Raw genomic sequence first — 26,042 nt, forward strand, 5'->3', positions numbered from 1 at the left:
AATTAGTACTAGAAGAACGTGTTACATTAGAAACACAAGTAAAATACCCAGAGTAAAATTTGGCTTTTAAAATTAGATATTAACCTTCCAGTATACTAAGAGAAAGTTACATAAAATTAACTCTTCAAAACTGAAAACAGAGTAAATGTGAATCTTTAAATGATACTACTGCTTTATCACAGTTTTGTGTTTTTAAAACCTTGAAGCAAATTTAAGTCAAGGAATTCATGTCCAATTAATTTCTGTTCATATTATTTTGGGACATTTTTCTCTAAGCAACCATATCTGAGAAGTGATTTTAGAGATGACTTATGGGAAAATATGTTATAATATATTAAAAAAATATATCTGATCTAAAATAAACATAATTTTAAATTATCAGTCTTAACTAAAATACAGTAATGTAGCAGAGCAAGCACCATTTTACTTTGTTATAGAATATCTACATCTATATATCTACCTATCTATCTGTAGTCTAGATAATTTACAGAATATCTATGTCTGTCTACCTATTATCTATCTATCTTCTATATAATTTATGATGAAATCTTAGCCCAGTTTTGAATATTTTAAAAACTGAAAGATGTTATTTTCCTCAGTAAAGATATTCATTTAAATTGTCCAAAACTCATTCAACATCCTTTGTCAGTTACTTGTCAGGGCTGCTGAAAACTAGAAAATAACCTCAATTTTGTGTCAAACAAGTTTTTGATCAATGATAACACATATATAAAATAAACATTAAAACAAATTAATATTAAAAACAAAGTAACTTCCAATGTTTACTTCAAAATAATTGAATAAATCAATAAAACCAGCCCAATTCCCTAAATAGTTACTTTCAAATTTTTTAAACAATAAAAAAATTAATTTCACCTTCGGTATGTTTTGATCCATGTAGACATTATACACTGTTTAAATCTAGTTAACCATACTTGTATTCTCAAACACTTATGCTTCTTTATGAAAACTTCCAAAGTCCATCATTTACTCTAGCTTTTTAAAATGTACAGTGATTGTTATCCATAGTCACCCTAGTGTAGAGTAATACACAAGAACATCTTGCCCCTATTTAATTGTTCCTTAGCATGAATTGATCAAATGTCTTCAACCCCACTCTGATCAATATTCTCCCTGGATTCTGCTAACCACCATTCTCAATTCAACATATAAGAGATCAACATTTTTTAAAACTTATTTTTAACTGATACATAAACCATAAAATTGTACATGTTAGGTTCTAATAAATAATGCACAACACATTTATACACTGTGTAAGATTTAAATCAGAATAAGCATACTTACTTCTTCAAACATTTACCATTATGTTATGGTAAAAACTTTCAAAAAATTTTTATAGCTTTTTGAAAAGCACAGTATGTTTTTATAGTCATTATATGGTACAGTAGTACATAAGACCTTTTTGCTTCATGTAACTGTAACTTATTATGCATTGATAAATTTTCCCTCTTCCTCCTCCATCTCTACTATCACCATTCTGGTAACAACCATACTACTCCCAATTTCTATGAGGCCAACTTTGATTGGACATGTGAATAAGATCATGAAATACATGTCTTTCTGTGTTTAGCTTGCTTCACTTAATATAATGATTTTCAGCTCCATCCATATTTTCCCAAATGTCACGATTTCATTGCTTTTATGAAGAAACCATATTCCTTCATGGGTATAGTTACCATATTTATTTATACGTTAATCAGTTGAAAGACATATAAGTTGTTTCCTTATCTTGGTTATTGTGAAGAGTACAGCAATGAACATAGTGATTACATTTTCTTTGGATAGATGTCCAGTAGTTGGTTCATATGATAGTTTTACTCTTAAATTTGTGAGGAAACTCTACACTATTTTCCATAATGGCTGTACTAATTTACATTCCCACAAACAGAGTACAAGGATCTGTTTTTTTCTATGTCCTGTCATTCCTTGTTATTTTTTATACTTTTGATAATATACATTCCTATTGAGAAGGTGATATCAATATCTCATTATGATTTTCATTTGTATTTCCCTGATGATTAGTAATATTGAACATTTTCTCATATACCTGTGGGATATTTGTATGTCTTTCTTTGAGAGATATCTATTAAAGAACATTGCCTATCGTTTTTGTTCACTTTTTCTTTCTTTTCCCTCCCTCCCTCCTCCCTCCCTTCTTTGCTCCCTTCTTTCCTTTCTTCTTTCCTTCCTTTCTATCTTTCTTTTTTATTTTCCCAGTACAGATAAAATTTAGGATTTCATAAACACGCACTTTTCTACTTATTCACCCCAACCCTATTGTCCATTTAAAAAATTAATCTATTTGTTTCATTCATTGAGTGTTTAAAATCCCTTATACATTCTCAATCTTAACCCCTTGTCATTTAAATAATTTGCAAATATTTTCTCCTATTATGTACATTGCCTAAATAGTTCTGTTTATGATTCTGCACAGCAAACATACAGAGGTAACAGATGGCTTTGGAATAAATAATGAACAATGAGAATCCTGTTTGCAGGATAAGCCTGTATGTGTGTGCCTATATCTGTTGCCTTTTGTGTGTACACATGTCTGTATTTATGTATAAAGTTTATATTGATAATATTTAAAAATTAATGCAGAATATTATAAATATAATTTAAATATTTACAAATTTTATTAAAAGGCTACCATGTAAATTCATGTTGATAACTGTTTCATTTAACATTTGCTACTAGAGGACTTAAAAATAATGAAAAATCAAAAGCAAAATACTGTCATTTATTTGCTAAACTTTCATGCTATGTAGAGTAAGCCTCATGTGGCTCAATTCTAAGTAACCCCGGTTGATTTTATGCATTTTTCATACATGAACATTTTTCTGAGGCAATTAAAGATCATCCTTGGGTAACATGGTTTACTGTACCTTCTTGTGCGGCATCATGCATTGGAATACAACTCATTTATGTACCACTTTATAAGTACAAGTTATTCTGAATTGTTTTACAAGCATAGATGCTGCCAGGTGGCAACTTTTTCTGAAAATATCTAGAAAAATATTGCCATTTTCACCAAATAAGTGAAATGGATGTTTTTAATTAAGAAGATTATTTAATTACAATGGAATTATCTGATAGTTCTGTATGTTTTGATGAAATTTGAATAGCAAATACAACTTTTATATTACAATTGACCTATTCAGTATATATCTTCTTTGAGATCTACCTTTCCAAAAATAGTTAATAATGTACAGTTAGATTGGGTTTTAGATTTCATTGTGAAAGTACAGTTATTTCCTATAAAATAACATAAACCTAAAGATGACAGAAAGTTAAACAATAATCCATTATATATTCTATAGGGCAAGGATTGCCCATGATTTGATGTTATCTTTAGTGAGTAAATTGTTTTCTTTGCTTTCTCTGAAAAGTATGCAGAAGTTATCAATTTAAAATTTAAGCTGTTTTATTTCACAGTTTAAAGACATTTTTGCTTAATAACAATAATTCATCTGAATGACAAAGATCAAAATTAGGTTTATCAAATAGGAAATAAAATTACAAAAACACACTTTATGTTATGTGAGAACCAATGTAATGCTTTCTTCAATTATTTAATCAACATTTGGAGGGGAAAAATCAATACTTGATTAAAAACCTGCTACAAGTGTAACTCCACATCATATTCAACCAAAAGAATTAGATCAAAATTGTAATGGAGTGCACCCCATGTATGTATAATATGTCAAAATACACACTACTATAATGTACATCAAAAAACAACAAATAAGTCAATTTAAAAAGATCCTTGCATTCACACAGAGCTTCGGTCAAAGCAAGTATTAATATTTCATTTGATAGTTAATAAATAAAATTTAGTTTATAGCTTTCAAAGAGTAAATAGTAAGTTCAGTGTGTATGGCTGAGCTTAATCCCAGCACTGCAAAACAACAACAACAACAAAATACACACACACACATACACACACAGAGATACACACAGAAAATTCTGGATGGACAATGCAACAATTTTAATCATGTAAAGGAAGTTAATTTTGTCAGATTACACGAGCTCTGAATTATATTTTTATTAAGATACTAACAATCCAAGATTATATTTCATATATTACGTGCATACATATTATAATTTCATGTAAACATACATACATACATGCACAGTTTATATTTTTAAAAAAGTATGCCAATCCAGGCAAAGTTTTATTCAATTATCTTGTTATCTGTTTAAATCTTTAATCTTTGTTATATTTTATACTAATATGAATGTCCCTTTTTTAGTTTCTTGATAATGTTAAGACAATAAGCTCCCTCAGAGCCATTATCAAATATTTCATATATGCTAATAGGTTTTATGTATCACTAAATAAATTTTGAGAAATATTAAAAGCTCAAAGGAACTGTCTAATTTGCACTTTACACTTTAGTCTTCTGTTGCTATTCCTCCTGAGCAAAGTTTTCCAACCTTGTTTCCATAGTATGTAGAACAATTTGAGGAGTTTTTTACAATCCTGATGACCTGGCCACACTATTGTCTTGGATTGAAGCACATGCACTTATAGTTTTAAAAACCCTTTGCGAAATTTCTGTGTATAGCCTATTTTGAGAAATAGTTATGTGAAAGTATAGTTAACTTGTGATAAATTTTGGATTGTGTTCTATCGTGACCTTGTGCAAATTGAAGGGGAATTTAAGGATTTTGAAATTTATGAATAAATATTTAATTTTCATTGCACATTTTTTCCAGTAAAAGAGTTCTAATTCAGAATCTTTTAAAGCATTCTTTCATAGCTTATTCTGACTTAGGGCTTTAAAGTATTTCCATGTAAGAAGAATAATTGACTTAAAAAAAAGAAAATTAAGATTCATGAGAAAATTAGAATTTCTTATGTACACATTAAACTCAACTTGTCAAGATATACTTAAATTAACCACAACTTCCCAAATAGTCTTTTTGAAATATGTGCTAGTGTTTTACTGAAAGTGGTTGGCACCATGCCACTTCATGTTTCAAATTGCAATTTTATAGAAAATGGATTGATGAAAGTTGAATCATGTCAATTCTTCATCACAATAGGAAGATATGTATATATACAGAAAGAGTATTCAAGAAGAAAATCTTAAAAGTTTTTCAATAATTTAATCATACCCAAATGACTATTTGATTCAAAATAGAGCAAAGAAACTTTGCAGTAAAATGTAGGCATTATTTCTTGGGCATTAATATATTAAATTATCAAGCAAGAGACTAACAGTGCCCTTTGGGTCAACAGACCTCTTAAGCATTTAGTCAAATTTATATTGCTTGAAAGATAATTGTAATCATACAAAATGATTCAGTTCAGTGATTCCAGTGTGGTTTAAAGATAATGAATCTTTTGTATCATTCATCTAGGGAATATTAACATTATTGAGTCCTATGACTGCTAATGAGATTTTTGCTAGGAAAAAGAATAAATTACATAGAAAGATATTTTGATGGTTATAAGCATGATATTTTAAAAACTAATTAGTATGCTTGTGAGTAAATAGCAGAATTGGAATTGACTTTTATTATAAGGAAGTTGAATTTGTAAGCATCATAATCATTTCATGAAAATTAATCCCTTAATAAAACTAGAAATGTTACAGAAGTTTTAAATAAAATACAGTTAGCAAGATTTGGAATGTTATCAGTAATATGGCAGATATGAAAATATAAATGAAAAGATATAATTCATATACATGATCTTCTCTTATATTCCCTAGTACATTGTTTAGGCAGTTTACAATGAAAAATGGAACTCTTGTCAGAGAAAAGTGGTCTGGTAATTATAACACTAGAAAGTTTTGAAAGAATCATAATAGGAAAATGTAAACATAAAAATATATTTGACTTATTTATATGTGTATATAAAATATACATGTTTTATATGGAATGGAAACACTATATATTCTTTTCACTATCATCACCAATTGAGATTACATTGTTAAGTAGGGATATAAAATGAAGGTAGGCAAATGATCCCTCTGCAAGTATGAGTCTGGAAAAATAAAATCATGCAAAACTAAATACAAAGATTTTGTTGTGTTAAGAAGTTTGATAGACTTTGAGTTTCTTGGAAATTGAAATGGTGTCTCTTTAACCCATGATGAACCTAAGTATTGTTGTTTGTTTGTTTGTTTTGTAGTCCCTGGCACAGATTAAACACATTGTAAATAATTATAAAATTAATTTTAGAAACCAAATGTGAAGAATTTAATTTGTTTTAGATAGCATCAACAAACAACTGAGTATCTACTTTATATAAGAGAGTTCATTTACTTATCATGGCATAGATAAAATTAACTAAATGTGATAAATCTTTTTTATTGCTAAAGATGAATAAGGTGGGAAAAATAGTTTTAGAGATGTAGGTGTGAGATTATGCTAATTTAGTTTGTCATCCTTCCCTGTCTTACTCTCCTTGCTCCCTGTGATTACTCTCCCAAAACTAGATGAAATACAGTCTTATTATAGTTTCAGAATGTGAGAAGAACTTTGCCACCTATTCCTCAGAGAGGGCATTAATATCCAGAATATTTCAAAACTAAAAAAATAACTCAACATCAATTAAAAAAAAATCAGTTAATAAATGGGCAAAAATCTAAACATGTGATCCTCAAAAGAAGAAATGTAGTTGGCCTACAAATATGAAAAACGTTCAACATCTAGCAATCAGGGAAATGCAAATCAAAACTATTGATATTCCATCTCACTCTAGTATCATTGGCAATTATCAAGAACAAAAACATTACTATATTTTGGTGAGGATGTGGGGAAAAAGGTACTTTTATACATGGTTGGTGGGACTGCAAATTAGTGTAACCACTCTGGAAAGCAGTATGGAGATTCTTCAGAAATCCAGGAACAGAACTACCATATGATCCAAATATCCCACTCCTCAGTATATTTACAAAAGATCTAAAAATCAGCATTCTACAGTGATAAAGCCACGTCAATGTTTAAGCAGCACAATTCACAAAGCCAAGCTGTGGAACCAACCCAAAGTGCCCTTCAATAGATGAATGCATAAATAAAATGTGGTGTATATATACACATGGAGCCACAAGGAAGAATGAAATTATCACATTTTCTGGTGAGTGAATGGAATTGGAGACTCTCATGCTAAGTGAAATAAGCAGACTCAGAAAACCAAAGTTTGGATGTTCTTACTGGTATGTGGGATCTAGTTCTAACTAAGGGGGAAAAAGAGAGAGAGACAAAGTGAGAGAGAGAGAGAATCGGAAAAGGGGGGGAGGATTCCATCAAAATAGAAGAAAGAACAGTGAACTAGAAGAAGATGACTGAGGGGAAGAGAGGACATGATTCAGGAAGAACAGAGGAATGAATCTGACCTAACTTTCCTATATACATATATAGATACACCACCATGAGTCTCACCATCATGTATAGCCATAAGACTCTAACTAAAAAATGAATGAATGAATGAATGAATGAATGGATAAGTAAATAAACTAACTAAAAGTAAATAGCAGAAAAGTCAGTAGTGTAGAGTAGTGCTGAGAGCCATAGCCAAGTAGGAATGATGCATGGCATTTTTGGTTGAAAGGTGATGCCAGCAAGCCATTGAGATGATATGATTATGTTAAGATCTGCATTCAATTGTATATTAGACCCCTGCTGTCCGCCTCAGCCTGCTACTTTGGAGCTCTAGCAGGACTCCCTGGGGAGAGTTCCCATTGAATTGGCGAAGTGCCCTAGGAGGGATTTCCAGAGGAGTGATTTTCCTGTTGGAGTAGTGTGTCCTTGGAGGAGCAGCATGGCGGCGCATTTGGCATTTTTCCCAGGAGTCTGTGTGGAGTGTGCTGGTGGACTTCAGAAATAAAGTTTGTTCCTGCTTGAGTGACTGGTGATTTTGTGCCCAGCCAGACTGCGGCAGAGTAGAAGGAAGGGAATGGCAGAGGGGCAGTAGGGAAGTGAAAGGGGAAAAAAAAACAAAACTGGGAACTGAATTAGAACAAATTATATTCCATGCATTTTCAATTATGTCAGAATTAATCCTGATGTTATGTCTAACCATAAAGAAACTATCTTAATAAAAGAGAAAGAGACATTATAGGCAACCCTGGCAAACTGTTCTTAAAGTGTCTTTGAAACAGATCTGGTTTGGGCCTCTGATTACATTTTAGGTTTGTGATTTTGTAAAAAAGTTGTTTGTTCTTTCAGCAGATGACTTTTGAACACTTACTATATTCCAAACTCTGGGGAAGCAGAGTCAGTAAGACAGAAAAAGGAAGCAACCTGTATGCTAAACTAAGGCATTTTCAAATAAATCTCCAAGATCCAGGGATTAGAATGTTTTTAGTATTTATCAAAACACCAGTTTAATGAGATAGTAAAAATGAGAGTGGTAAGAAGTGAGGCCTGCTTACTGTATGCTTTCATCTTCTGGCTATTGTATCTCTTGTTATTGCATTTTAAATCCTTAAATTAGATGTGCTTCCTTCTTTTCCTGTCAAAATAACCTTTATTATACCTCAATCTATCCTTTAAAACAAAACAAAGAAAGGAAAAGCAAAAAGAAGAAGCAAACCAACTGCAAATGAGTAAACCCTACCCACCTGGTATAAAGGTTATGTTGTTTCCACACACTCCCGCAAGTTTTACTATGAAATATCCATGCTAAGGAAACCATTGTACAAATTCCAAGTTAAAATCCTCATTCATTGAACTCCATTGTATTGAAAACATAAAATATTTGATCTATAATCATTTTCTTTGCCTAAATTAACCACTTCTTAATGTTTTGGGGATAAATGAAATTTAATCACAAGAAAATTTACAGAATTTCCATGAGAATTTACTAAGGTAACATTGACAACAACAGTTAGAATTCCACAAAAGCCAAACTGATAAAAATTGACACTATTAATATTATTAGCAAATTAATATTAATTTTATGGTGAATATCTATATATAATGAAACATTCGCATTTACAAGAGTTATCAATTTTTTTATCAAAAACTGGACCTACTTTTGTACGTAAATTTGTGAATGATAGTTCAAAAATTGAAATGAAATGTACTGAAAAATGATAAGCATATATACATAATGTATGGCTTACATATTTTTGCTAGTAGAGCAATTTAATTTCATTTTATATAACTTGTTTATGACATGCATTATGCATCTAGATTATATATTTTATTTAAAGAGCAAAGGTATTTAGAATATCCTCAAAGAAATTGATTTCTTAAAGCAATCTTTGACACTAGTTTTGACTGCAAAGAAATAAGAACTTGAATTGTCGTATTAAATATCAGGTAAAGAGTGAACTTAAAATATGATATTATGCTGCTGAGTGGCAATTCAAACCTTACCAAGTGTGTGAGATAATGGGATAGATGAAATGATAGGTGATATTCAGTATAATCAAAATGATGTTAGACTAAATGAGAATCTCCTGTTAAAATGACATGAAATTGTAATCATCTTTTTCACCAAGAAAAGGAAACTTAAGTAGCATATTAAGAAGCATGAACAGACTCATACACTTTTAAAATTAAATGCATAAAATTATTAAATGTTACTATTATTTTTTTGGTTCTCTTTGTTAGATTTGTTTTAAAAATTACCAAATATATTTCTTTAATACAAACAAGATTTTTTGAACAAGATTTTAAAAATAAACTTCATGATTTTGTTTTAAATATTTATTTTTTAGTTTTAGGTGAATACAATATCTTTATTTTATTTTATGTGGTGCTGAGGATTGAACCCAGTGCTTCACTGGAGCTAAGCGAGCACTCAACCAGAATAATAATTTTTTTTTAAGGAATAGTGAGATAGATATATACTTTTTTATTTAGTTAGATAAATACATAATATAAAATAATGAAGATAAAAGCATAATTTTAAGGTGTTTAGTTTTTGTTGCTTTTTCCCATTCCAAAAGAGTTGGTTTGCTTTCCTCTTAGAGATTAATTTATAAGATAAAATATTATTTTCCCATAACTACATTACTTACTAAACTGAAAAGTGGCATTTGGCTTTTAGTGGATATAAATTCTGGAAGGAAAAATTCTGCATAAAGCATCTATTTGTTTTTCAAAACCGCTAATTTTTATTCTATCATTGCTTTGTAATTATAAACATTAAAGGCACAAAATTTGTTTTATTATATTCCAAATAGAATAATTATCTTTAGAGAACAATGCATATTTAATGCCATACAAAATAAATCTAAGATGACTTTAATTCACCACATCTTTAAAAATATCAAATTATTTAATTTTCAAAAGGTAATGAAAAGGAACACAATATCATGGAGTGCTTCCATAATAGAAAATGCTGTGTTAATAAAGACAATAGTAAATAGAGAAGAGTCCAGAAATTTGCAGCAGGAGTTTTTGCAGTTGTATTGGATCTGTTACAATAGAATTTGCAAAGGAGTTGTCAAGAACACAAAGGGTGAAAAAGTTGAGAAACAGTAAGTTTACAAAGAAGTTACTGTAGTTTCTGTCAGTCCTGACTTTATTAAAAAAATGAATTGAAAATAAAAGAATGAATAGCAACTGCTTCACCTTAAGAATTTTCCACATACCACCTGTTTTCAGAAACTAAATATTTGATCTAGGGTGAAATCTCAAAAATATTATTCTTGAAGCAAATTTGAATAGCCTTGATAGCTAATACTTAAACTTCAAGTGGGTGAAATAATGTACTTATCTCAAAATGTTAACTTAGAAATTTCCACAAGCAATTAAATCATCATAAGTACATTAAAAATTAAAATCAAAGTTACATTTGCTGAAATAAATTTTTATTATGATTCAAACATCCTAAGTTAATCTTTCCTACTTACTCCTATTTTGAAAAATACAAATTCCAGTTATTTTTTCGTGAAACACTATATCCCATTATTATTTATTCAATCACTTAAACTAAATAATAAAATGAAAATTACAAAAATAAAAGTTTAGAGTCTGGCATCTGATTCAACTGAAGCATGAGAAAACAATAGGTGACTGTGGTTAGATATCTAGCTTTAATACGGTTCTAATTCATAATGGTTAAATGCTGAAGGATAGTCTTTTTAAGCTGATTAAAGTTGTGTGTTAATACTTTAACTTAAAATACTGTTCATTCCAACAACTTTGAATATATTATGTCTTTCAGAACTTATTGAGTCAGGGAGTATGTTGATCACCAAGAAAAGAAAAAGAAAAAAGGAAAGATCCTTTTCCCACATTTTAAGTAGTGTATCAAAGTGAATTAATTCTGCTGCCCAATGTCCAAAATTGATATAATTGCTTCAGAATGGCGTTTCTTTTAAAGAAAAATTATTTTTTTCTTTCATCTTATAGATGGTGATGCTATCTAAATGCTACTTATTGTCTCCTTTACAAAACAATATTCAAATTTATCTGAGTTTGATTTTAAAGAAATGATGTTCTATTCACATAAAACAGTATGCTTTTTTTTGAACAATTAGAATTAAGTTTTAAGAAAATTTTTGTACAGCATGAAGTATGTAATAACTGAATTATTTTTATTGTTATGATCATTTCTAAACTTATGTCTATAGAAATTTAATATATCTTCTGAAGTGGTACAATGATTTAAAAAATACTTATCTTGAATCAAGTTTTTAAATACATAGAAAGTGCATATTATTTCCTGTCCTTGATTTCTCATAGAGTCCATCACTTCACTATAAAAATTAACATTTTTAACCATAGTTGATGTCACTAATTTCTTTTTGAATTATGAGAACTTAATATATTAAAATATTACTTATATTTGATGTGAAATATTTCATTGGTTATTTTAGTCAGCTTTTTCACTGCTGGGATTAAAAGACCTGTTTGAAACAATTTTAAAAGAGGAAACATTTATTTGAGGGTTCATAGTTTCAGAGATCTTAGTCCATAGAAGTTTAGCTCCATTTCTCCATGCTTGAGGTGAGGCAGGAACAATAGAGCAGAAAAGTGTGGCAGATGGAAACAGATCACATGGTGATCAGAAAACAGAGAGAGACTCCACTGTCCATATACAAAATATATACCTCACAGCCTCAATTCCAATGAACTACTTCCTCCAGCCTGCCTCCAGCTACAACTCAATTAATATCATCAGGGATTAATTCAGTGATTAGGCTCAGACTATAATCCAATCAATTTGCCTTCAAACCTTCTTGCTATTTTCTCACACACGAACTTTTGGGGGGCACCATATCTAAGACATAACATTAGTTTTTGATTTATAAATCTTTATTTTTATTTTTCAAAATAGTGAAATGTAAAAAAATATAGGTTGAAAAATAAGGTGCTTATCTTACAAACATTTCACACATATAGAGTTTTATTTTCTTTTAAATTTTTCTACATTTCTTTCTTTATATATATGTACATATGTTTACATACATTTAATTTTTCTTAATTTTTCACTCAAAAATATCTATGTCCAAATATATAAATCTGCATCTTTGCTTTTTGTTTTTTATATTTTATTTGCTTTTTGTTATTTATATTTTATTTGTTCTAATTAGTTATACATGATTGGAGAATGCGTTTTTGACATATCATCCATAAATGACATGTAAATTCATTTTTCTAGTTGTAAAAGATGTAGAATTATATCAGTTGTATAATCATGTATGCACATAGGGTAATCATGTATGATTTATTCTACTAATCTTCTAACCCTCATACCCCCTCCCCTCCGTTCACTCCCCTCTCTCTAATTCAAAGTACCTCTAATCTTCCCCACTCCTCCCCCACCATTGTGAATTAGCATCCACTTATCAGAGAAGACATTTAATCTTTGGTTCTTTGGGACTGGCTTATTTTGCTTAGTGTGATATTCTTCAACTCCATCGATTTACATGCAAATGCCATAATTTCATTTTTTTTGAGTCTGAGTAATATTACAATGTGTATACACACCACATTTTCTTTACCTGTTCATCTGCTGAATGGTACCTAGGTTGGATCCATAGTTTAACTATTGTGAATTAAGCTGCTATAAACATTGATGTGGCTACATCACTATAGTATGCTGATTTTCAGTCCTTTGGGTATAAACTGAGAATTGGGATATAGCTGAGTCAGATGGTGGTTCCATTCCAAGTTTTCTGAGGAGTCTACATACTGCTTTGCATAGTAGTTGTACCAATTTGCAGTCCCACCAGCAATGTATGAGTGAACCCTTTTTCCCACATCCTCACCAACATTCATTGTTGCTTATATTCTTGATAATTGTCATTCTAACTGTAGTGAGTAATTTTGATTTGCATTTCTCTAACTGCTAGACATGTTGAACCTTTTTTTCATATATTTGTTGATGTATTTCTTTTTCTGTGAAGTGTCAGTGCAGATCCTTAGCCCATTTTTTTATGTTAAGTTTTTGAATTCTTTATATATCTTGGAGATTAATGCTCTATCTGAGTTGCATGTGGTAAAATTTTTCTACCATTTTGTAGGCTCTATTTCCACATTATTGGCTGTTTCCTTTGCTGTGAAGAAGCTTTTCAGTTTGATTTCATCCCATTTATTGATTCTTGATTTCACTTCTTGTGCTTTTAGGGACTTTGTTGAGGAAGTCAGTTATTAAGATGATATGGTGAAGATTTGGTCCTGGTTTGGTGTGTGTTCTAGTGCCTAAGTCTTTGATCCACTTTGAGTTGAGTTTCATGCAGGGTGAGAGAGAGTCGTTTAATTGCATTTTGCTATGCATGGATTTTCAGTTTTCTCAGTATGATTTGTGGAAGATGCTGTCTTTTCTTTTCTCAAATGTATGTTTTGTGTGCCTTTGTCATAACTATATTTATGTGGGTTTGTCTCTGTGTCTTCCGTTCTGTACTTCGGTCTTCACATTGGTTTTGGTGCCAATACCATCCTGTCTTTGTTACTATGCCTCTGTAGTATATACCAAATGAATTTGACATCTTTTGCTTTTTTTTCTTTCAATTTTTTTTTTAGTTTTTAATGTCTGAAATATGAATTTGTTAGTGATAATATACATACCTAGGAAATTTCTTAGGTCAAAATTATGGCTAAATTCACTTTTAAAAATAAAAATTCAAGTAGCTGGGAAAGTAGTATCTTGAACAGCTTTTCCTCAAAGATAGTTAAAATTCCTTTCTCAAGAGTTTGTGCTGATTTCATAATACTTATCATATATTTTAGTCACTCATTAGATTGGCTGCTTCATATCATTTACTTTGCCTTAAGAACACATATAGACACCAACTTATTTGCTAGATGAGTAATTAGCAATGTTTCTACTCAAATTATGTGCATCTGTCTTTAACTATTGAACATTAAACACTATCATCTGATTTAAAAATTCCTCAAATTAAAAATTATATCAAGGCTTGGGTTTTGGCTTCTGCTCAATCTTTTTTCAAAAAATTGGATTGTTGTGGACTTTTATTATTAAAAAATTGGTAATCATGTACATAAACTAATATGAGCTTAAAATTCATTATACATTTACTTCATTTTTTAATTTGACCTTCCTAGTAAATCTTCAGCTTCATTGATTTTGGCTGCTATAAAAAGAGATCCTTCTATATCTGGTTGATTTAAAAGCATAATTCATTGATGAGTATCTCTTATTTTTCCTTTATTGGCTGTAGAACTCTGTAATAGCCACCACTGATGGCAGATTTTGTTAGACTTTGAAAAACTTGTTTTACTTGAGTTTCCATATACTTCATGGCTTGTAAAACATAATGGCCTGTAAATCCTGCAGCAGCAACGGTTAGTCCAACAGCTACCACCATACTGGATATGGCTCAGGCTTGGCTTGCCTACTTCCACAAGGAACATAGTTCATCCCAGTCCAGAAGACACGGCCACCACCTTATGCCTTTACCCCAAAATAAAGCAGCCTACATCAATTGCTTTCAGTAGGATTATAAAGTTCAATTATATTAAATATGCCAAACTAATTTCAACAATTTTTTGGCTCAATATTTGTTCATGTTTTGTATTTTCATTCTGATACTTATAAAAATATGAATAAGTACTTCTGTGTCAATTACTTTTTTGAAAAATATTAATAAAATTTCAATCAAAGCTAAGGTAAAACATGTTTTGCTTATTTGACATTTTATTTTTAAATTTTCTTTACATTTTTCTTTCATTTTTTTATTCATGTGTTTCTTTTAATTTGAGTTCAATCCCTATAATAATAATAATAACAATTAAAGATCATTACTTACGTTTTTAAAATATTTTATTATGAAAAATTCAAACTTATCAAAGATAAAATTCTTTTACAATGAATAATGTTGATCCACCATGTGGATTTTTCTATTGACATCTTTTTATATTGTTGTGGCACAAATCAGTCCATATATCATTCACCCAACCCATACACCAATCTATTTTATTTCTGGATGCCATTTTAAATACATCACAGGAATCAGTATATTTCCCTTAAATATTTTAGTATTATAATCAGCTAACATTCAGATTTGTTTGGTTTTCTTTCATGGTAAATAGACATACAATATACATACACTGTTTTTAATTGAAGAAATTATATTAACCTTTGTATATCATGTTTTTACTTTCAGTTTTTAAAAATTCTAATGTGTTGCCATACAATTAAAAAAACATAATTTATTGAATGGATTTTCATTTTCATGTTTTCTGTCCTTTATGTTCATGCTGGAATGACTATATAGCAAGACTATAAAACAGCTTATCATTAGATTTCTGGTAATTTTAAATGAAGTTTGACCATAGGTTGATTGAGATCCTTCCAGTTTTCTTACTAAGCTAAGGAACACAATCAATAATTACCATTAATGACTCCCTCCTATATTCTAAAATCAATGTAAAACAGTCACATTGGTTCACTATTAACCAAAATCTAAAACAGGTCTAACAAATCTATTTAAGAGAAGACCAGAATTTTGTTCATATTTGTTAAAGAAGAGACTTTAAGGACTTAGTGTGTTAGTATTATCATTTTTTTCCTCCTCTCTGGGTCTTAAAAAGCAGTTTGAAATTAAATCATATGTAACCACCAGAACAAAAACTGTCATTTAAGGACATAATTAAAAGCTGACCAAATATAAAGTTTATAAGTAAGATTTTGTATGATAGTTTTTTTTAAATTGCTGCTTGCAATAAAATATACATGGATAGTTTTACATTAAATGTTAACCAAAACTGCACATGCACGTACACAACCCCCACAACCTAACTTTGTAATTTTATTTAATTTGTATTCAGGTTGTATTCACAAACATTTTTGAAGAAAAAAAAATATAGACTAAATTTTCAATGTTTTATTTGTAAGATTTTTTTAAATGCACATTAAGTTTCACAGAAGATGTTGAAAGCAATTTATGAAGGGAAATTTCATTCATTCATCAGTGTTCAGGAATCAAACCTCAAGAGATATTATCCTAGTGTGCAAATGACCATCACTTTTCTCAAATCTGAGATCCAGAGTCCACTACTGTGTGACCTTTTGTTGTCCTCCATGGCTAGAAATGATCTCTCCTTCCTTTGTGGTCCATCTTCTCATAGATGATTGTAGTGAGATTTCCGTAGCTCTAAATTTATGCATTCATTCATACATACTTCATTCCTTTCTAAGTGCCTTTAGAACCTGAAACAGAAAGTATTGAAATGTTTAGTTTTAAGAATTTCTAAATATCAAATTTTACTTAAAATCTTTAAATGAATAGGCAACAAATCAAGGATTAAAACAATAGAGTTCTAAAACACATATATATCTAATCCATTCACAACTTTTGATCCAAGTTATCATCATTGAGTCAAAGTCATTCCCAGCCTAAATTGCTTTATAGATTGTAAGAATTCTCCTACTCTACCTTAATCATTCTTTGGATTATCTGAATAGAGTGAAGGTTATAAAGACAAAATTCAAGTGTAAAATAGGATTGTTCTTGGCAAACTGAGAAATGTGTCATAGCACAGAGTTATTGCTTCAAAGACGGTTTCCTGTTTCTTCCCATCAATGAAGTACACCCTTACTGTATATCACATCTTCTTTTATCCAATCTGCACTGAATATGATGCCTATACGTTGACTAGTTTACTGTATGCTTACCTGTAGATTGTAAATTTCATGACAGATATTTTACCTTTCTTAGGCTATGTAGACAATTCCATGAACATAAATATAACAGGGGCTAAATTTTCAGAAAATTTGTGTTTATTTATAAATTCTTCACTTCTAGAACTGTGTCGCACAATGTAGAAGCTCAAAAAATATTTGTTGAAAAAATTCACAAATATTTTTTATATAGCATCTGGCATATTGTGCATGGGGAGAAAATATTTGTGGAATTATAAATTATTTAGCTCACTAATAATTCTGTATATAAAGACAAATTTTCAAATTCAGTAAACAAAGAAATGTCACAAGTGAAACATGTTTCAGTTATAGCACAATTTCAGCATGACTTAACATGTTTTTTAAATATATGTATTATGTTTCTACTATAGCACACAGATTTAAAACAATAAAAACACATAATAAATTACAGATTGCATTAATGAACAAAACTTTTCAAAACTTTAGTAGCAGTTTTATGTTTTATTAGTGAAAATATTTTTGTATAAATCATTTTGAAACAGTAACTTTCTACTTAAGTTCACATTTCAGGAGTAACAGAAAAAAATGTAATTTTTTTTTAAATTACTGAATTTTCCCCAAGGAAGATGTAATTGTATACTTTAAAAATATACATTCAATTTGATACCAAAATTATGCACCCACACAGACCATGAAATTTGGACATTTAGTTGTTTTTGTTATATTTTGTTACATAGTCTGTAACAACAGAGCTATTCCTATGTCTTCATATCAAGAATATTTAACTACTGTGGAAGCAAAATTAAGCATTTATGTAGGTGTTCATGTTAAATTTTTTGAAATTAATTTAATGTTTGGATATTTATACATTGGAAGGTTAAAAACTGCCACTATATCCCACACTTTTGTTCTCATTTGACATGTTATTATTAATTGGTCAAGCGAGTAAAAATGTCTCATTCTTGACATTGAACCACATGTTAACTTCTTGAAACCAGCTGCAGTTTTACAAATCTGTGTTTCAAGAAAGATTTACAACAATTTCTATTTTTTATTTCATGGAGAAATCCATTTCAAGTCATTATTCCTTCTTAAATCTCAAGTATTTTATAGGCTGACAGTGAAAGGAAAGGGTTAATAATGTCTCTTGTATAGAATTATCATCCATCAAATGCATTTTCTCAGCCCATTTTTTATTATTTGAGATATTAGCAAAAATTGCAATAAGAGGCAGAGAACTAACTGTTCTCTTAATAGTACTAGTACTGGTGCTAGTAGTAGTCTCTGTCAGAAAATAATCTTGATTTGCTGTAGTTATGGGTATTCAGACAACTATGTGTGCAGACTGATTGGAAGGTTTTATACATTGATTCATATTGCTGATGTCATTTGCTGTCTTTGTAGAGATTTTTATGGTGTTTGATATTACTGTTATCATTTTTGCCAAACCAGAAGGCAAGATACAAGAAAGCCACTATGAAATTAAAATTGTGAACTGAACTAAATGTTAAATCTTCTTGTATTCAGACCATGCTTTAAAAGAAAATATCATTAAATTTGCAATCAAACTTTATAAGTGCAGTTATGTACGCTGCCCAATTTTAACTTCATGTGTGAATTCATAGATTCTGAATTACTTCATTTCAACACTCATGTCTAGCAACTGATGTTCAGATATATTTTATTCTATTATTTCTAAATAAAGAAGTTCTGAAAAGAAATGCCACATTCATAACTCCAGAACCACATGGACACCAAATATTTAAATTCCAGTATCTTTGATATTATTTTCTTTGCAAAACAAATATTCTGGTGATTTAGCAAAAAAGAAAACAGGAATTTCCTGAGATAGTCAATGAGGGCAGATGATGCTATTGATAGAATTATCATTATTATTTTTATTAATATCTAATTATGTGTTTTATACATCTTTATCTTTTTCAAAGTCATATTTTAGGAACAAATTTCATCCAAGTAATGTACTTCTTAAACACTAATAAAATATATTCTTTAATTTTGATATTAGAAGCATACATTCAATATATGAAGTTGACTTTTACATACTTGGAAGGCTAATATGCTGCTGTCATTTATATTTATGAGAAAAAGCCCAGTGCTATTTACTGTATGGTGTTCACCTTGAGAAGAAGTGTTATGGTATGGCAAAGATAAATTCCACAATGAAACCACAGATAATACTGAAGAATTAGCATTTAGTTTAGGACAATATAGGAAGATAAGAGCTATCTATAACCATGAGGTATGTTAGACACAATGGGGAAATAAAAATGAGCCAAAAACTCTTACCTAGAGTTTAGGAATCTGGGATAAGGATTCTCTTACAGCTCTACTAGAACCATCAGGTGACTGGCCATATTAACCTGGAGTGCAATATTTCAGGGAGAAAGGCTTTAAGTTGCAGCTTTTCTTCTGGACCCAGAGCAAAAAAAGCTAACAACACAATGTAGGGTGCATGAAATTTCTTGCACAAAGGGTTGAGAACAACCAACTAAGACACAAGCTGAAGGAAAATGAAGCCATAGCCAAACCTCACAGTGGGAGCTGAAGCAAAGCCAGTAAAGCCCCTAATAACTCCTATGGTCTTTCTAAACTGAGCCATGTGTATATGATAAAGAACCCACAGCTATCGCCTGCAGATAGCAATAGCACTAGTCTCAGGTTATCACTTAGTGAACTACAGGAAGCTGAGGATATAGCACTCAAAGATCTCGTTGTTTATTTTTTGTCCTGCACCATCATGCCAACTTAATAGATTTTTTTTTATGTCTTCCTTCACCCACACGAATAGGTAGTATCTTAGGGTAACAAACAGAAGAAAGACTAGGGTATCTGAAAGATTCAACATTTTAACATGGAGATGCTAAATATATAGGATTTTTTTTTTGCTTAAAAAAGAATTTGTAAAGAAAATCAAATGGAGACAGAAGCAAGGTGCAAAGGCAAAGTGTCAGAATGGCAGAATGATAGAAAAACAGGAAAGCCCTTTGTCCAAGCTGTCATCTTTATTTGTATCTTTATTTAGGTCACATTAGGTCACTGGCATCAGTAGTATCTTGTTGTCCATGGTGTCATTAGGAAGATTACAGAGTCAGCCACATTATGCAGCTTATTTCTCAGTTACATACTATACTTGCAATGTGCAATGTTAGGAGCTTTGTGTAGCTCTCAAAAAAGTCCATTGTTTAAAGTTACTCTTATGTGGATAGTTTAGGCTCAGCAGGGCAGTGCTACAGTAGCTAGGCATTGCACATGTATTAGATATCTTACTAGTTCCTGGGGGAAACAGCAGAATATTCCAAGTGTGGAAAAAAGGGTGCCTGTTACCCCCAGGAGGTTGCTTACGAGAGGAATGCTGTCCTATACATTTCCACAGCCAGAATCCTCACAGGAATTTAGCTATTTTCAATGCTAAACCATGAAACCTTCCAAATTAAATAGAAACATAATATTTATAATTTTATGAGTTTCTAATTAGTAGTATGGGCCAATGTTTTAAGCCTATTGTAAAAAGGAAGTCTTTGAGTCACTAAATCTACAGTAATTGAGCAAGGAACAGAGGCATCTGTAGTTCAGTGAAGTAATGTAGCATGCTGGACCTGATAGCTGAGATAGCAACATGGAAAACATAACACCCATGCATTCATTTGGATGAATAAAGAGAGAAATATGTGTGCACAAACTCAAATATAGCAAATAAAGGAAGGAAGTACTCCTTTTGATGTTGGACAGAAGAGGTTGGAAACCAAGGAATTAACAGGAAGGGGTTTATTGGCTGTAGCCAGTCACAAAAAAGGCTTCCTCCTAAATCAATTCATTCCTCTTAACCCAGAGTGCAGAAATTTTTAGAACTTTATACCCATTGTGTAGGGGGAGGGTGTTCAGAGGCTCACTTTAATTTATTTTGTATGTCTGATTATTATAGCCAGTGTTTCAAGAACTATGTTAAATAGAAGTGGTGAAAGAGGGCATGCCTGTCTTTTTTCCAATTTTTAGAGGGAATGCCTTCAATTTTGCTCCATTTAGAATGATGTTGGCCTGAGGCTTAGTGTAGATAGCCTTTATGATGTTGAGATATGTTCCTGTTTTTCCTTAGTTTTCTAGAGTTTTGAACATGAAGTCATGCTGTATTTTGTTAAATGCTTTTTCTGCATCTATTGAGATAATCATATGATTATTATCTTTGAGTCAATTGATGTGATAAATTACATTTATTGATTTCCATATGTTAAATTAACCTTGTATCCCTGGAATGAATCCCAAATGATCATGGTGCATGATCTTTTTGATATGTTTTTGTATTTGATTTGCCGAAATTTTATTGATAATTTTTGCATCTATGTTCATTAGAGATATTGGTCTAAAGTTTTCATTCTTTGATATGTCTTTGCAGGGTTTTGGAATCATTGTGATATTGGCCTCATAGAATGAGTTTGGAAGTATTGCCTATTTTTCTAGTTCCTGAAATAAATTTAATAGTATTGGTTTTGGTTCTTCTTTAAGGGTCTTGTAGAACTCAGCCGTATATCTACCTGGTCCTGGGCTTTTCTTTGATGCTAGGCTTCTGATGGAATTTGCTATTTCAGTCTGTTTAAATTGTGTATATCTTCCTGGTTCAATGTGGGCACATCGTATGACTTAGTAAATTTGTTGATGCCTTCAATGTCTTCTATTTTATTGAAGTATATGTTTTCAAAATAGTTTCTAATAATCCTCTGTATTTCTGTAGTGTCTATTGTGATATTACCTTTTTCATAACGTATACTAGTAATTTGAGTTTTCTCTCTCCTCTTCATTAGCATAGCTAAGGGTCTGTAATTTTATTTATTTGTTTCAAGAACCAACTTTTTGTTTTGTAAATTTTTCAATTGTTTCTTTTGTTTCAGTTACATTGATTTCAAGTCTAATTTTAATTATTTATTTCCTTCTATTGCTTTTGTTGTTGATTTGTTCTTCTTTTTCTAGGGCTTTGAGATGTAGTGTGAGGTCCTTTATTTGTTGACCTTTTCTTCTTTTAAGGAATGAACTCCATGCAATGAGCTTTCCTTTTAGTACTGCTTTCATAGTGTCCTGGAGATTTTGATATGTTGTATCTATGTTCTCATTTATCACTAAGAATTTTTTAATCTCCTCCTTGATGTCTTCTGAAACCCATTGTTCATTCAGTAACATATTGTTGAGTCTCCAGGTGTTGGAGTAATTTTATTTTTTTATTTTATCATTGATTTCCAATTTCATTCCATTATGGTCTGATAAAATGCATGGTAGTATCTCTATTTTTTTGTGTGTGTGTTTGCTAAGAGTTGCTTTGTGGCATATTATATGGTCTGTTTCAGAGAAAGATGCATGTGCTGCTGAGAAGAAACTGTATCTGCTTGATGCAGATTGAAATATTCTATATACGTCAGATCAGTCTAAGTTATTGATTGTATTATTGAGTTCTATAGTTTCTTTATTCTACTTTTGTTTTGAAGATCTATCCATTGATGAAAGAGGTATGTTAATATCACCCAAGATTATTGTGTTGTGGTCAATTTGACTCTTGAACTTGAGAAGAATTTGTTTGATGAACATAGATGCTCCATTATTTGAGGAATATGTATTTATGATTGTTATGTCTTGTTGGTGTATAGTTCCCTTGAGCAGTATATAATGTTTATCTTTATCACTTTTGATTAACTTTGGCTTGAAGTCTATTTTATTTGATATGGGGATGGAAACCCCTGCTTGCTTCCATAGTTGTTGTGAGTAGTATGATTTTTCCCAACCTTTTACCTTAAGTCTGTGTATGTCTTTTCCTATTAGATGAGTCTCCTGGAGGCAGCATATTGCTGGGTCTTTAAAAAAAAAAAAAAATTCCAATCTGCTAGTCTATGTCTTTTGATTGGTGATTTTAAGCAGTTAACATTCAGGGTTATTATTGAGATATGGTTTGTATCCCCAGCCATATTTGTTTATTTTTGTTATTTAACTTGACTTGATTTTCTTCTTTGATTAGTTTTTCCTTTAGGGTACTACCTACCTCTACTGATTTTCACTGTTGTTTCTTGTTTCTTCTTCATGTAATATTTTGCCAAGGATGTTTTGTAGTGTCAGTTCTTTTAACTTTTGTTTATCATGGAAGATTTTTATTTCATCTTCAAATATAAAGCTTAATTTTGCTGAATACAAGATTCTTGATTCACACCCATTTTCTTTCAGAGCTTGATATATGTTGTTCTAGGATCTTCTAGCTTACAGGGTCTGTGTTAAAAAATCTGCCGTTATCGTAATTGTTTTTCCCTTACATGTAATCTGATTCCTTTCTCTCGTAGCTTTTAAAATTCTCTCCTTGTACTGTATGTTAGACATTTTCATTATAATTTGCCTTGGTGTGGATCTGTTGTGATTTTGTAAATTTGCTGTCCTGTGGGCTTCTTGAATCTGAATTTCCAATTCATTCTTTATGTTTGGAAAGTTTTCTGATATTATTTCATTGAACAGATTGTCCATTCCTTTAGTTTGAACCTCTATGCCTTTCTCTATCCCAATAATTTTTAAATTTGGTCTTTTTATGTTATCTCATATTTCTTGAATGTTCTGCTCATGGTTTTTTACAATTATCATTGTGTGGTCTTTGTTCTTTTCAAAATTATATATTTTATCTTCATTGTCTGATATCCTATCTTCCAAGTGGTCTACTCTGTTGGCGAGGCTTTCATTTGAGCTTTTAATTTTTTTTTGAACCTCTATCCCTGTTGAGGTGATGTTTTGCTTTCTGTATTTGTTTATGTAGCTCCTTGTCAAAGTAATCTTTCAGTGCCTATATTTGCACTTTTATGTCTTCCTTGAGTTCACAGAACATTTTAACCGTGTACATGTTGAACTCCATCTCTCTAATTTCTTCTGCTGTGGCTGACAATGTTTCTAAAGATGTGGTTATTTGATTTGTTTGTGATATTTTCTTCCCTTGTCTTTTCATGTTGCTTGTTTGTCTTCTTTTCCAGCTCCGTGGGTCTGGGGTGTTGTTGTTTTTACCCCATAGGTTTGTAGTGCTCTTGTATGGTTCCAAGATCTCTCCTTTGTGGGGAAGAATAATGTTAACAGATCCCAATATCAACAATATACCACCTATAAACAATTTGTTGTTATTAAGACATTTAAAGTTTAGTCAATGTGCAGAAATGTTGGATTCAATTATTATCTAAAATATAATCAGTTGTTTTGTGAAAAGGTTTACAGTTTCTGATGTTGGACAATGAAATGGGGATGGGGCACAGGACTAGATGCTGAGGAGGTAGGATGAGATTGTATAGGGTAATAAATCTTAGGATGTGTGAAAGAAATCTAATGGAGAGTGTTAGTAACAAGAGAATAGACAAGAAGTATTTTAGGGTAGTCAAGTATGCTGGAAGACAGTAGATTACATAAAACAAACACACATATGTATTTAGAAAAATACAGTATATTAAAATAGTAAACATTTGAAGGGGGAAAGAAATACGAAAGAAAAAAAAGAAAAGAAAAAAAAGAGCATATACAACACCTCTATATTATATTATTCAAATGAGTCAGTCCTCAAAATCCTATTTTATACAAAGTTATTGATTTCACATATGTTGGGGATGTGAGGGCAGGAGGATAGAGGGGTAGAAGAGAAAGAGAAAAAAAATATTCAAAGGAGAAACCAGGGTTTTTCCTAGTTTTACAGATCCATTTGTTTCCTGTTTCTCTTCTCATCCAATAGGAGGAGTTGTCTGTTATAAGCTGGTGTCTCTGACCTCAGGATGATAAGGTAGCCAGGATAGGAAGACTGGTCCTGGGGTAGAGCTCCTGGAATCCGGGAGTGCCACCCGCCAATCCCTGCAGGGAGACTGCAACTCACAGGGTCTGTTTTGGGGACAGCTCATATGACTTGAGCGCCCAGTACTATTTCCTTATCTTGCCTGGAGATTTCCCAGTTCCTGGTCTCTCTGTTAGGCTCCAAACTTTAGCCCCGTCTCCCTCTCCCTTAGCAGTTCCCAATTGCGGGACCTCTTACATCTAAGCTCACACCAGGTGGGTGGCGCCCTGGTCACACTGCACACCTGTCCAACTGAGAGCAGTTTTTGTATTGGATAGTTACTGTGTTGTCTTATCACTATTGGGGAGAGGGGGAGTTGGAAACCTGGTACCTGGCCTGATGGAGATCAGATCTGGGAGCTTCTCCCACAAAAGATGGCAAGAAAGCTTATCCAAGATAGAGGCAGTCTGCTTCCAGTGCTGAGTGTCTGGTGAGGTGGGGGGAGCTGGGCGATGGCATTGTGCTGCGGGTAGGTAGCAGCCAAGTGACCTGCATGGCAGCAGAGTGAAGTCCGAGAGTTCTGCAGAGGTGCTGATAGGTGATTCTGCTAAGGTGCTCATGAGCCCTGTGTGGGCTAGAACTACAGGCTTTGGGTTTTGGAAGACAGGAGTCCAGAGTCCTACTCAAAAAACACCGAGGCTTGGAGCCCTGCGTGGGGGTCGCAGTGCTGGTGATTTCTGTGGAAATTAGCTGCATAGGTGTCCTCTAACACTCTCAGAGATGCAATATTCCAACTAGATGAGATCTGGATCACAGAGCTACACAGAATGCTGCCTCCCTCTGGCCCACCATCTTTCTCTCCTACAATGTACTGTTACTGTAGTCGCCTTTTTGAGCTATAGAACAATAGAACTCAAGGGCTTCTTCCTCTTATCAGCTTGCAACTTTCTATTCATTATATACACATTTTTATGTATCAGCAAAAACTTTATAAAGATAGGTTAAAATTTTTGGGAAAAGGGCTGGGGATAATAGTTCATCTCGCAGAGTACTTCCCTTGCGTGCACAAACCTTGGATTCAATTCCCAGCACAACAAAACAAAACAAAACAAAACAAATAATTGAGGGGAAAATATTATTTTATTAAAATAGTTAAATTCACCATATGACCCAGCAACTCAATTCCTAGGTGTATATACA

At 31.5% G+C, this 26,042-nt stretch overlaps 1 pseudogene; it reads right to left on the reverse strand.

Annotated features, from left to right (window-relative positions):
- Nucleotides 1-14,484: 14,484 nt before the first annotated feature.
- On the reverse strand, nucleotides 14,485-25,462 carry LOC143401937 (mitochondrial import inner membrane translocase subunit TIM14-like; annotated as a pseudogene).
- Nucleotides 25,463-26,042: the final 580 nt, after the last annotated feature.

Source organism: Callospermophilus lateralis, chromosome 6, assembly GCF_048772815.1.
Source record: "Callospermophilus lateralis isolate mCalLat2 chromosome 6, mCalLat2.hap1, whole genome shotgun sequence".
Classification (NCBI taxonomy): domain Eukaryota; kingdom Metazoa; phylum Chordata; class Mammalia; order Rodentia; family Sciuridae; genus Callospermophilus; species Callospermophilus lateralis.